Here is a 14,008-nt window from a genome sequence, read left to right as displayed (position 1 = left end):
GAACCCATGACCCATATTCTGATATATGCAGTTAGGGGCACACTTGAGAAGGGATTGCTACAATTGAAAGAGGGTTCTGTTTTGCAACACAGGGGGATTTCTTTGGTGTACCATTGAGAGAGAGCAGGTGCGCAGCTCACCTGGTCACAGTCTTCCCCAATCTGGTGAGCTGGATGGTATTTCTGTCTGCTGAACAGCCCTTCAGACACAGGACTGCCCTCTGTCAAACAGGACACAATGCCACATTTAGGGTCAGAAAAGTAAAGCGGGGCAAGGCTCCTCTGCTCCCTGGCAATGAAAGGGTTATATATATACACACACACACATTTTTATTAATTTTTTAACATAACATTTCAAACAATCATTTAACATAACTCCTTATCTTATACAATATTTTAGACTTCCATCAACAACCTCTGAAGATTTTCCGTTCTTTATCACTTATCCTGCACTTCTTAATTTCTCTATTACTTTTAATTATCATTAACTAATAATTCTCATCATAGTCCTCCTTGCAATATTTCACATAATCCTCCTTACAGAACTTCTCGCAGTCCTACTCGCGTAATCTGTTTATTACAATTGCTTTTCAAATAGTTCAAATATTTACTCCAGTCTTCTAAGAATTTCTGGTCCCGCAGGTTTCGAATCTTTCCTGTTATTTATCTAATTCTGCATAGTCCAGGCAATGAAAGGCAATGATCCACCTCCAACATTTCAGAGTTTAAAACAGGGGAATGCTCCTCATCCCTCCCCCGTCATCACCCCAAAGACCACTGCCTGGAGGTTCTCCTCCACCTTATGGATGATGCTATTTCAGGGGAGAGGAACCTAACCTGTCAGTCTTTGATTACTTCTCTATAGTTTATTCTGTCATTTTGTCTTCTCCCTGCTTTTTAAAAAATCCCAGGACCCCTCCATTTTTTTCCTCCCTGCCCATTAGCCCCATTAAGCTCTAATCTGTTGGTTACGTGCAATTAATTGCCAATTTAAGGGGTTTTATATGTCTAATAGAGGTGCCAGTGAAGCTTTCCAAATTTGGGCTCGTTCTTACAGGCTCTGGGGGCTTGCAAAGCTTGCCTTGGGAATTCTTTCCCAGCTCAAGTTAAAATCTGAGCCGTTGAAGAACTCTGGACTTCCCAGTCTTCCAGCCCTCCCCTGTACCCCAAACACCATGGGCGTACTTTGGTAATCTTTCAAAAGATGGCACCCTGTGAGAAGCCAAAAATTGGCACCCCCAAATGAAGCTTCTCAGTTATGAAGCTTCCCAATTTTGCAGCCCCTCAGCTGCCTAAAAAGGTAAAGGGACCCCTGACCATTAGGTCCAGTCGTGGCCGACTCTGGGGTTGCGGCATTCATCTTATTGGCTGAGGGAGCCGGCATACAGCTTCCTGTCATGTGGCCAGCATGACTAAGCTGCTTCTGACGAACCAGAGCAGCACACGAAAACGCCATTTACCTTCCTGCCGGAGCGGTACCTATTTATCTACTTGCACTGGTGTGCTTTCAAACTGCTAGGTTGGCAGGAGCAGGAACCGAGCAACGGGAGCTCACCCCGTCGCGGGGATTCGAACCGCCGACCTTCTGATCGGCAAGTCCTAGGCTCTGTGGTATAACCCACAGCGCCACCCTAAATCTGGCGCTAAAAACACTCTCCCTCCAAGACCCCCAATCCCCCAGGTGTAGTTCTCTTGAGGGGACAAAAATATTTAGGAGTTGGCTTCAGTGCCATTTCCCCCCAAGGCTTCCCCATGGGTGGTGCAGCCCAATCAAGGATCACATGCAGCCTAGCCAATCAGAAGTCACTGGAGGCAAGCGAGAGGAATGGACAGTGAGGACAAGCAAGGGCAAGGCAAATAAAAAGCAAACAAAGGTCTAGAAAAAGCCATAAGGGAGGAGTTTATTGGACCTGCTTGAGATGTTTACCAGAAAGCCAACACCTCAACAACACCTATGAGTACTTTCAACTGGATCCTAATTACCATCTTACAATTGAGCCAGCAGTCAGGTGTCTGAATTATCTCACTGTCACCTGGCTGCACCTTGGTTTTCCCTAAGGAATTGTTGCCGTGTGTTCTTCTCTTTCTAGCACAGATGTCAGACCTCATTCTGAGCATCTCTCACTTTCCCATGAAACCTTGAGGAACCCATCTATCTGATTGATTATGCTGTAGCCATTCTCCCTCCAGATACCTTGCGAACTGCCCGAGAGATGTTCTCAAGCCGACATTCTCTTTGTTAATATTTGCTCGCGGACTCATTAACGTCTCTCCAGCCCCCGACCTGCCTCCTTTGATGTGCTGACCCCCATCCTTTTGGTCTCTCCATCTTCTCTGGCATTCACCTTGGGGGCTGCATATTACTCTCTTTGTGGAACCATCCAGCACTAGATTATAATGGCCTTTTCTAATCTTGTTGTCCTTAATAGGATTTTTGCCCAATACATCTGAAATGTGTAGATATGGATTTTGAAGATAATAAAATTGCCTAATGTGCAGGAGGGTTAAGGCCACACCAAGATGGAGGTATCTGAGTGCAAAATTCACACAGAGTATGCCAGATGTGAAGGGCACCTGCATACCAAAATGGCTATATCTTCCTTTTGAAATGCATTTGAGGAGGGGGCTGGGTCCCCCCTCCCAGTTTGTCATTGCAGAACAAAGGAAATGCTAATGATATCTACATGTAGACTCCAGGGGTGGACGCTTCTGCATAAGATCACACATTTTTCATAAGAGTCCTCACAAAATTTCGTTAGCGTTTCAGTGTGCACTCTAACTTGTGTGCACTGTATACATGTATACCTAATATACACATGTATACCTAGTTGTTGTTGGTTTATGTCTGTCTAGAGAAGTGTTTCCCAAACTTGGTTCTCCAGCTGTTTTTGGACTACAGTTCCCATTACCCTTGACCACTGGTCCTGCTAGCTAGGGATGATGGGAGTCGTAGTCCAAAAACAGCTGGAGACCCAAGTTTGGGGAACACTGGTCTAGAAAGACAATGGGGTGTGTCTACTAGGGTGAAGTCAAACCACTGTGTTAGCAGCAGCGAAGTAACCTTCCTGGGGCGCAAGCCTGGGCAGTGTGTCTGAAGATCCTGGGCCACCCAGATGACAAGACCCCCCTCTTGGCCTCACTGATGGGGTCCAAAGGAAGGCAGAGCAAGACGTTTGGCACCAGACTGGTGGAGGAGTTGCCGGTAGGAAGAGTACAAGGCACCATCCAACCTCCTTAGGGACTTGGCTCCAGATTTGTGTAGGGTTTACTCCAGGGGTCAGCAACCTTTTTCAGCTGTCCACCGTCCCTCAGACCATGTGGTGGGCTGGACTTTTTTTTGGTGGGGGGGAATGAATGAATTCCTATGCCCCACAAATAACCCAGAGATGCATTTTCAATAAAAGGACACATTCTACTCATGTAAAAACACGCTGATTCCCAGACTGTTTGCAGGCCGGATTGAGAAGGCGATTGGGCCGCATCCGGCCCCCGGACCTTAGGTTGCCTACCCTTAGCCTTTTGCTTCTATCAAAGATACCCCACAAGGCTGCAGAGGTTTAGGATCAGAGTTTTCCTTCTCTTAGATGGGCTATCTTCCCAAGTTTATGAGCCCCATCTGCCCCTCACCTCCCTCTACACAACATGTGCAGAAACCGCCTTCTTTACCATTGGACCCACTGTTAGTCTCATCTGCTTAATCCGCTAGATCCTGTCTTCGCATGTAGGGAGAAGTCTCTAACTCACCAAGGGTTTGAGACCCATCAGCTACCCCCACCTGGTTCAGCTGACCAGACAAAACCATTCATGTGGGCTTTGATGTTGCTGGCAATGGAGTACACTCTTGACCATTGTCCTTCGGATCGACCGTCTGTTTGAAATGTCAGGTCTGCTATTTCCACAGGTCTTTTTTCCCCTCCCTCCCTTGACCAGATGTTAACCTTCTCTCTTTGGTCTCTGTTCCTTTTTTGCAGTTCAAAGGCCACCTTTGGTGACCCGGTCCTTCCAAGACCTTCAGAAACCCTGAGTCCATTGTGCCTGCCAGCAACACACAGATGATGAGAAGGCAAAATCCATGACTTCCGCTGGGGAACATCCATTTGGCGGCTGCTTTCGGATGTCAGAGTCTCCAGCACCAAGGTAAGAGGTGACCTTTTCAGTCAAGTCTATGGGGAGAGGCGTGAGACGCAAAGCTCAGTCAGAGGCAGGGGAGGGAGAGAAGCTTTTTCTGATAAAACACGTTGAAAGGAACTCGCACACAGCGCTGGGAGGTCTGTTTGTTTTGTCTTCCCAGACGGGGAATACAAATGGCCTTTGACAATGGTTCAGAATGGAAACGGCAGTTTGCGTCTCAACATACGTCTGGAGATATAGACAGCCGTCGAGGCATGATCTGGGGTTTGTTGTTGTTGTTGCTGGTACTGGGAAATCTGTGTTGCGACTGTTCGGCTGGTGATCTGTTGCTCTAAATGGCAAAAATGCGTACAACGTGTTCCTTAAACGAACCCAAGGGCAAGGTGGCAGTTCTGTCACACAAGGCGAGTCATTCCTAGCTTTTGCCAGCGTCAGGAGGTCAACCTGTGTGGGTGAAATAGCCCTGAAATAAAATCCGAACCCACTGCCTCTAGGGCTTCCAGATTATTATTGGGCTCCAATTCCCATCAGCCACTGCCATCCTTGGCTTAGAGACTGTGATCCTTTAAATGAGTCAATGTCCTTTAGACTTACCTTACTTTTCCATGTATAACACGCCCCCATGTATAAGACGCCCCTTGTTTTGGGGGACTAAAAATTAAGAAAATGGGGGGGGGAGAGATTGCCCAGAGTTGTTCAGCTTTTCTGTGGATTGCACAGTTGTTGAGCTTTTTTTAAAGGGGGGGCGCCTCCTAATGTCTGTCCTCTCACCGGCAGAAGCAGCTGATTGCCCGCCCAGTTGCCGCAGCAACACCCAATCAACACCACCCCTACCGCAGACACCAATAACACGCTGCCAAACATCTCTGGCGTCCGGCATCAACCAATCCCACGGCACCCCTGGGCACTACCCATTGTATAAGACGACTCACAATTTTAAACATTATTTTTCAGTAAAAAAGCCCTAGTCTTATACAGTGGTACCTCGGGTTACGAACTTAATTTGTTACGGAGGTCCGTTCTTAACCCAAAACCATTCTTAACCTGAGCCGCGCTTTCGCTAATGGGGCCTCCGACTTCTGCCACGTCGCTGGCGCACAATTTCTGTTTTCATCTGGGGCAAAGTTTGCAACCCAAGGTACTACTTCCGGGTTAGCGGAGTTTATAACCCGAAGCGTTTGTAACCCGAGGTACCACTATACACGGAGAAGTACTGGAAATGTGGTAGTTCATGGGCACCTTTGCTGTGAAATCTTCAGTCCCATCTTGAATTGCAAGGCTCATGCACGACTCTTCCATTGGAAACAGCTTGCCACCCTTTTCCGGGCCATGCAATATCGCCAATGATAATTCTGCGCCCTAAGACTGGCGTACACTCTAGCGCAGTTCCCTGCTAAAGCGACGTGTTGTGTCTTAAGGCCTAGGGACGACTCCTTTCCTCGTGACCATTGTGCGGGGTTTCATGCTTCCGCTGTCGGAAAGGAAAAGAAGAACTTGGCCGGGGGGAGGGGGGAGAGAGAAAGGGAGAGAACTTTTGAATGGATGTACAGAGTCAAGTGTGTCTCTTTCTGGCAGTCTGCAATTTTTTCGTACCGTTGTTATTCAAAATATGCTTTTCATAAGGACAAAGAGGACCATTTTAGTGGAAACAAAATCCTCTAGGCAGTGGCACCACTGGATAAAGCGATTATTTCCATTACTCCTCAGGAATGCAAGGATGGTACTTTTTTTTTTTTTAAGGAGGGAGTAGTTTTCGCTTTGCTAGAGCATTTTGGGTTTTAGAAGGATAACGGCTGAATTGCAGTGAAGCTTTGTTCAGGAATCTGTCTTTTGAGGGGGAAAATACTAGGTTCAAAGACCACAACCATGTTCCCAAAGCAATTGTTCGTCATCTCCATTGCCTCTGTCCTAGAAAAAAAGGACAGAAAGCAAATTTGTATTAACTTTTTAATGAGAACATTTATAAACAGCCACCTCATACAAGCAATCAAGATGGTGTGCAGTAAAATCGTTAAAACGCCGGCTTTCTGGCTGGGGTTCCATTTAGAGCTCGTATAACCCTTATTTCAAAACAGCTGCACTGGTTGTCTGAACATTTCCTGGCCCAATTCAAGGTGCTCACATTAGTGTTTAAAGCCTTGATGACTCAGGCCCCAAATCTCTTAAGTACAGTCTTCTTCCCTACAGACCCTCTTGGGTGCTGAGATTGCCAGAGGTGCCCTCTCGGGGGTTCCTCTTCCGTCAGAGGCTCAGGGTGGGCAGCCTGAGAGAGGGCATTCTCTGTGGTGGCCCCTAAATGTGAAGTTCCCTCCTTACAGAGGTGTGTCGGGCACCTTCATTATGCAGTTTCTGGAGTAAGCCGAAGACGCGCCTCTTTATCCTCGGCCCTGTATACCTGAAGGAGTGTCTCCACCCCCATTGTTCAGCCCTGACACTGAAGTCCAGTGCAGATGGTCTTCTGGCAGTTCCCTCATTGCGAGAAGTGAGGTTACAGGGAACCAGACAGAGGGCCTTCTTGGTAGTGGCACCCGCCCTGTGGAATGCCCTCCCTTCAGATGTGAAGGAAATAAGCAGCTATCTTATCTTTAAAAGACATCTGAAGGCAGCCCTGTTTAGGGAAGTTTTTAATATTTAATGCTGTATTGTTTTTAACCCCAGAGTGGCTGGGGAAACTCAGCCAGATGGGTGGGGTATTATTATTATTATTATTATTATCCTGGCTTTGGACACAGAAGGTGTATATTTTAAAGATCCAGCTAAATTTTATGATTTTAATTTGCTTTAAACAGTTTTTTTGTTTATATATTTAATGCAACTTGCCCTGGCTGAAGGGTAATAATAATAATAATAATAGTTGTTGTTGTTGTTGCTGGCATCCATCTCTCTTGAGAGGCAGTGGAGTGTGCCTCCAGAGGTGAAGTCAAACTACTGGGCAAGCAGCTCTGTAGTGACCTCTCCAGGGTGCAAGCCTGGGCAGTGTGCATGGAGGTCCTGGGCTGCCCAGACAACAACCCCCCCCCCCCAGCCTCACTGATTTGGTCCAAAGGAAAACAGAGCAAAACATTTGGCACCAGCTGGGCTGCAGGAGTTGCTGGAAAGAGCCGCCCAAGGCGCCATCCAATCATCTTAGGGATTCCACTCTGGATTCGTGTAGGGTTTACTCCTTGGCCCCTTTGTTCTCCAAACGATACCCTGCAAGGCAGAGGATGGTTAGGATCAGAGTTCTCCTTCTCCCTGATGGGTGATCTTCCCAGGTGGACGAGCCCCATCTGCCCCTCCCTTCCCTCTACAGCACATGCAGAAATCACCTTCTTGACCATTCAACCCCCTCTTGGTCTTGTCCACTAACGGAACCTGTCTTCATATGTGGGGGAAGTGCCTAATAATGAGAGCTTGAGACTCATCGGCTGTTTATTACTATTAATAAACTATAAAACCAGAACATACAGAACATAGTGAATCTTGGATGATGTTTAGGGCATGAAATCGTGACTAATGTGCAGAGTATTCGCCCAGCGCTACAAGCAAATAGTGCAAGAAGGAGCTACCTTGAGGCTGTCCCCAGGCAATGCCCTACATGGGACCTGAACTTCCTTGAGTGCATTTACCTGCAGTGGCGAAGGAAGCCTCTTGGGCACCTGGGGTGATGCGCCCATAGGGGCTAAGGATGGGGTGCACCACGCAGCGCCCATAGGAATGGCCAGAGGAGGAGCTAGTGGCGGTGTGTATCCTGGGGTGTGTGCCAGCGTGCATCCCAGGGGGGGTATGTCGGTGTCAATGCACATCCCAAGGGTGTGTGCCAGTGGCAGGGAGCGTCCTGGGGGGGCGCCACCCACAGCGATGTCACCCCCCTCAAAGATGGCACCCGAGGCGAGCCGCCTCCACTGCCCCCATCTTGCTACGCCTCTGTGTGCTGTGGGTTAAACCACAGAGCCTAGGACTTCCCAATCAGAAGGTCGGCGGTTCGAATCCCCACTACGGGGTGAGCTCCCGTTGCTCGGTCCCTGCTCCTGCCCACCTAGCAGTTCAAAAGCACGTCGAAGTAAAGTAGATAAATAGGCACCGCTCCGGCGGGAAGGTAAACGGCATTTTCGTGCGCTGCTCTGGTTCGCCAGAAGCGGCTTAGTCATGCTGGCCACATGACCCGGAAGCTGTACACTGGCTCCCTTGGCCAGTAAAGCAAGATGAGCGCCGCAACCTCAGAGTCGGCCACGACTGGACCTAATGGTCAGGGGTCCCTTTACCTTTTTACTGTGGCCTTGAGCTGTGATCCTCTCTTGCTTGCTTGAACAAAGGTGTGTGTGTGTTTAATGTGTAGAAACCACTGACTTCTGCGTGGTTGGAACATAGCCTTCCATACCAAGGCAAGAGTCACATCTGTTGCTATGCCAATTTTGCCTCTGGCCCCTTCCCCCACCAGCACGCTGCTCCCATAAGTTTGCTCTTGGAAGGATGCAATTCTTGGGCTGAGAATGGCTTCTCTGCCTCTGATCTTAAGCCTGTTTTTTCCCTTCAGGACGGCTGTTTTCACTCTCGTGCAAATATATGCAAATGTGATGGCTTAATCAATTGATTAAAATTCATGCAATCAATTGGCTTCCTCAACTGGGTTTTGAGGCAGAAACTTTGTGGCCTATTATCAAGGCAGGGCAGTCAGCACACCTCACAGGGCTCCAGAAGTCACTTCCTTCGTAGCACCTTCAGACTGACAAGAGACGGCAGAGAAAGTCTGTCGTCTTCTCTAGATGAAGGCGGGACCTGACGGCGAATTGTAGGCTTCAGCGTCAAGACAAGCCAGTCCAGGATGTAAAGGACAAAAGACGGTTTTGTTATCTGCGTTTATGTGCCTGCATCTCACCGACGTTGAGATGAAAGATTCCCACAGGGCTCCTTCAATTGAGTGCTGCAAGAGTCTATCATTGAGTTACCAGTGGATGTAAAATAGATCTTGTGACAACCAGGAGATCCGAGCTGTGTCTCGGCATGACGAATGGTGCTGGGGGGGTGGGGCGGCGGCGTGTGTTTTGACAATTATTAAGTGGAGCAGTTTTGGGATCTGTCTTTTTGGACAGGCATGTGCAAAGAGAAGAAATGGATTCATTTCACTCATAGCACAATTGTTAATTATGATGAATGGCACCAGGCTCATCTGTTTCCTCCACCATCCTCCTCCTCCTCCTCCTCCTCCTCCTCCTCCTCCTCCTCCTCCTCCTCTTTTCTGCCGGGAAACAGTCAGTCCTGCTGGGCCAAGAAATCAAGAGTGGCTAGCTGCTCACAAAATCTCCCTTTGAGGAAAAGAACAGCACCCCCACCCCCCGCTTATTTGTTCAAAATATTCAGTGGTACCTCAGCTTTCGAACGCCTCCATAGTCGTAGTTGAACGTTTCGGAATTTGAACACTGAAAACCCAGGCGTAAGTGCCTTGGTTTTCAAACGCACCTCGGAAGTCGAACAGGAAAGATGGCTTCTGTTTTGAGTTTTCCGTTTTGAGGCTTCCGCTTTCAGTTTTCGGTTTTCAAACGTTTCGGAACTCGAACGGACTTCCGGAACGGATTACGTTCAAAAACCGAGGTCCCACTGTATTTGCAGTGTGCCTTTGATGCTCATACTCTTCCAACGTATTGGGAGGTATTGCCACCCCAATCTCTGAGCAGCGAGAGACTCCAGGGTCCCTGCGCTTTACACAGAGTTTGGTTTCCTTGGCATGAAGGTCAATGGAGACGGTGGTGTCTTTAGGATATATGGTTTTATTTACACATATATACAACCTGAGCACAGGCAGTGGCAGAGCAAGCCAATCGAGCGCCTAGGGACAGGGCCAGCCACCTGTGGGTGTTTGTTGTGGGGGAGGAAGGGAAAGGAGAATGATAGTCGCTTTGAGACTCCTTCGGGTAATGATAAATGGGATATCAAATCCAAACTCTTCTTCTTTTTCCCCTCAGCTGTAGGGGAAACACTCTGTGAGGTGAGTGGGGCTGAGAGACTTCAAAGAAGTGTGACTAACCCATAGTCACCCAGCAGCTGCATGTGGAGGAGCGGAGACGTGAACCTGGTTCACCAGATTATGAGTCTACCGGTCTTAACCACTACACCACACTGGCACCACACTGGGAGGTGGCGGGTGGACCAGTGGGTGCCCAAGCCACCGCGTCACTCCTAGGAGAGACGTGTGGCTTAGGCGCATTGCAGGCCCCACGGTGAGTGCCGCCTGGCATTTTGTCACCCCCTCAGTGGTGACACCCGGGGCGGACCACCCCCACCGTCCCCCCTTCCTCCACCCCTGAGCACAGGATGGAGGGGCTCACGGCACGAACAACACACCAAAAGATTTTGCTTCCCCATTAAGTTTCCAGGGAGGCACTGAATCACAGCTCTTGGGTTTAGCACAGAGCAAGACAAGCCTCTATGTCTCCAGCTTCTGGCATCAGCCAAAACTCGCACCCCCCCAAAACTCTGGCTTTTGTTCTTCTCCCTTACAAGGTGATACTGCTTCTGATGAGGTGGGGGTGGGGGTTATTGCATTTGTCTCCTTGGAAACGGGGCAATCTCTTACTGATGTAAATGGCAGCACCCAATTGGTGAGCTAAGGCCGTTGCCTTAAGAAACTGGTCTGGCAGGTTTCCTATTATAGATTCTAACCTCACAGCATCACAGGTTTGGAAGGGGTTCAGGATTTGGTAGTGATTCAGACTCACCCCTCTCAAACTTAATATGGTCCCTGGGGGTGGTCTGAAGGAAAAGGAGGCTTCCACGTTGCAGAAGCTACGTAGGGCTGGCCTGAAGTATCGGTGTTTGCCTTGTGCCCCCCAGGGAGTAGGAGGACTTGAATCTCTAGGTGGGTGAGAGAACACCTTTAAAATATAAGTTAAGAAGACTATGTGTGCAACTTGAAAGCTTCAGCACAGCAGTACCCAGGTTCAAATTATCACATAGACTTTCTGGAGGGGTGTGCCTTCCTCTGCTCCCTCCCAATTAACCTCCGTCCCTGAAAATTATTACATAGATCATCCAGTGGGGGAGCAGTCTGCCCTCCTCCTGTCCTTCTTTGCCCCTTCCAGTGAACGTCCATCTTTGCAAATTATTGCAAAGACTTTTTGGCAGGGGCCGCTCTCCTCCTCTCCTTCTTTCCCTCTCCCAATTAACCTCCATCTCTGCAAATTATTGCATAGAAATTCCAGGGCCCAACTCCTGTGATATTCCTGGGGTCCACCCCATGACATCACCAGGAGCTGTCCCTAGATCTGAGGTTTGGTCCCTGAAATCCCAAGATCTGGGGATTTCTTGACCCGGCAACCCTGTAACAGTCAGCCCAGCCAGTATATGGACTCCACTGATGCAGAGAGCTGGCTAACTATAGCTTGACTGTAAAGAGGCCTGCAAAGGATTTGTTGCCCAAGGTGTAGTTACTGTTATGCAGGCTCAGATAAGAATAATCAGAGCTGCCGGCCATAAGCTGATGATTCCTCGTGAGCATCAGGAAGGAATTAATCCATGCCAGGTGCAGCATTTGCATATTTGGCAACATGTAACGAGAGGCGTAAAGCTGCGTCCCACATGGACCAAGCATGCCTTGCCGTTGTGCAACTTCCCCTCCTAATTCCACAACCACAAAACCCGAAGTTCTGCTGATTGAGTAAACTGTGCCCATTGAGAAGATCCAAGCCCTTGTTGATGACATTAATTTTGCAGGCTGCAAAGCGTGCAACTTAATTTGGAATGACGGATGGTGGCAGAAGAAAAAGCCTTGTAAGTTTTTGTTGGACAGACGAAACACACACTTGGTGAGTTGACATGTCACACCAGCAAATTGTTGTGAGCTGAAGATTAAATTGGTTGCATTTGATGAGAAATGGGAAGCTCTCTTGTTTCCTGTCACCCTGCACATTCAACCCAGCTGCGTCAAAGGGTTCATCGAAAAACATGAACGGAGCCAAATCTCTTCCTCCATTAGCCCTTTTTTGTGTCAGTTTGGTTGTATGTCAATTAAGGATGGATGAACATGCCTCAGTCTGTTCCAACATTCCTTTGCACTTTCATCTGGTGCTTTTCATTCTGCTGCAATTGGTTTATTTTGCACAAATCTTTCCCCCTGTTTCATTGTCTGCAAATGCAGAAATAGATGTATTTTTAACAAATACGTATCTCACAGTGCACAGCTCATGTGCAGTCTCAGCCATCAACAGATATTCATAAATCAGTTGTCTTTTCTGCACGTTCCCTTTCAAAGCTGTTGAATGCCCTGCTAGTCTGCAGCAGCAAAAACAGCACAGTTTTGTGGCACATTATGAGTTTGGATTTGATATCCCGCCTTTCACTCCCTTTAAGGAGTCTCAAAGCGGCTAACATTCTCCTTTCCCTTCCTCCCCACAACAGTCACTCTGTGAGGTGAGTGGGGCTGAGAGACTTCAAAGAAGTGTGACTAGCCCAAGGTCACCCAGCAGCTGCATGTGGAGGAGCGGGGACACGAACCCAGTTCCCCAGATTACGAGTCTACCACTCTTAACCACTACACCACACTGCCACCCTTAAGGAGGTGCCTGATGGCCCATCACAAAGCTATGCACTGCTGCAATTCTAACCATGTCTGCTTAGAAAGAAGTCCCATTTAATTTAGTGGGACTTGCTCTCATGTGAATGTGGTTAGGACTTCAGCTTATAAAGGTAGCTTGATTTCACAGTTTGGTATAAACTTGTCATCCTGTCTCTTTGCCCTCACACAGGCACTAGGGAGGGGCAATTTAGCATCCTGACGATATCTTATTCTTTGTGTCCTGGACTGTATGAAATACTCCCACCATATGCCATTTCAACACATTATTTCATAAGTGCACATTTCCCCCCAGAAAATGATTGTATGCATGTTTCTGCTGAAACATAATGCTCTAATTTCCTTGTGAAACGAACAGTACAAATTTCACTGTTTTTTCTTTTTGTTTTATTTACTGTCAGAAGAGGCATGAGACTGCAGTCCCAACTCCATTTACTTGGGAGTAAGCCTTATTGAATCCAGTAGGATTTACTTCTGAGAAAACATGGTTAGAGTTGTAGCCCTAGTGCATAGAGCCTTCCTCTAGCAATGAATAACCAAGTCAACGAAAAGCCCTTTAGAAAAATGAGAACCAGTGAGGCACCGGTTAGGAGAGCAGCAATTATTATTACTATTATCATCATCATTATTAGAATTCACCCTAAGCTCCCAGAGCTGGTTACAGCAATTTAAAAACATCATTAATATTAAGACACAATTATTAAAAAAAAAGCATAAAACAACTCAAGATTACAAACATAGGGTGCGTCCTAAAAATATGCACCTCAAGTTTGCAGAGCTAGGGTGAAGAGGTTCTTCCTCAGCATTACACATCAATGAATATGCAAATATATACATTGCAAAGCAATTTGTGTACCCATTTCTGTGGAGCGTGTGCATGTTAAGGAGGTGTGTTTTTGCAGTATTAGTGAGAGCCAGTGTGGTGTAGTGGTTAAGAGCGGTAGTCTCGTAATCTGGGGAACCGGGTTCGCTTCCTCGCTCCTCCACATGCAGCTGCTGGGTGACCTTGGGCCAGTCACACTTTTCTGAAATCTCTCAGCCCCACTCACCTCACAGAGTGTTTGGGAAGGGAAGGGAGGAAAGGAAAGGAGAATGTAAGCTGCTTTGAGACTCCTTAGGGTAGTGATAAAGCGGGATATCAAATCCAAACTCTTCTTCAGTAGAAAAGGAAGGTGGAAATCATTCAGAGCAAGAGTCCCTGCCGTCGTTTGAGGTCGAACGAGCAAACAGAAGGAAATCCACTCTATGGTCAATGAAGTAAACGCCAATGAAGGCTATGAGAAATCAATTAGAGCTAGGTTCCTCCATCGGCTACAGTTCCTGCGCCCCT

General features: G+C 47.8%; 1 protein-coding gene and 1 long non-coding RNA gene across 6 annotated transcripts in view; both read left to right on the top strand.

Annotated features, from left to right (window-relative positions):
• The window catches only part of LOC308463145, a 795,191-nt gene that overhangs the window by 173,434 nt on the left and 607,749 nt on the right, over positions 1–14,008 (top strand). The window lies entirely within an intron of this gene.
• The window catches only part of ELFN1 (extracellular leucine rich repeat and fibronectin type III domain containing 1), a 247,742-nt gene that overhangs the window by 143,748 nt on the left and 89,986 nt on the right, over positions 1–14,008 (top strand). For all 5 annotated transcript variants that reach the window (XM_080981026.1, XM_080981027.1, XM_080981028.1 and 2 more), the window contains exon 3: positions 3,971–4,136. The gene's annotated coding sequence lies outside the window, so the exon portion shown is untranslated. The remainder of the gene's footprint in view (positions 1–3,970; positions 4,137–14,008) is intronic.

This window comes from Podarcis pityusensis (genome assembly GCF_964106645.2).
Source record: "Podarcis pityusensis genome assembly, chromosome: 14".
Lineage (NCBI taxonomy): Eukaryota > Metazoa > Chordata > Lepidosauria > Squamata > Lacertidae > Podarcis > Podarcis pityusensis.
Note: the sequence above shows the minus strand (reverse complement) of the source record. Positions and strands in the feature narration are given on the sequence as shown.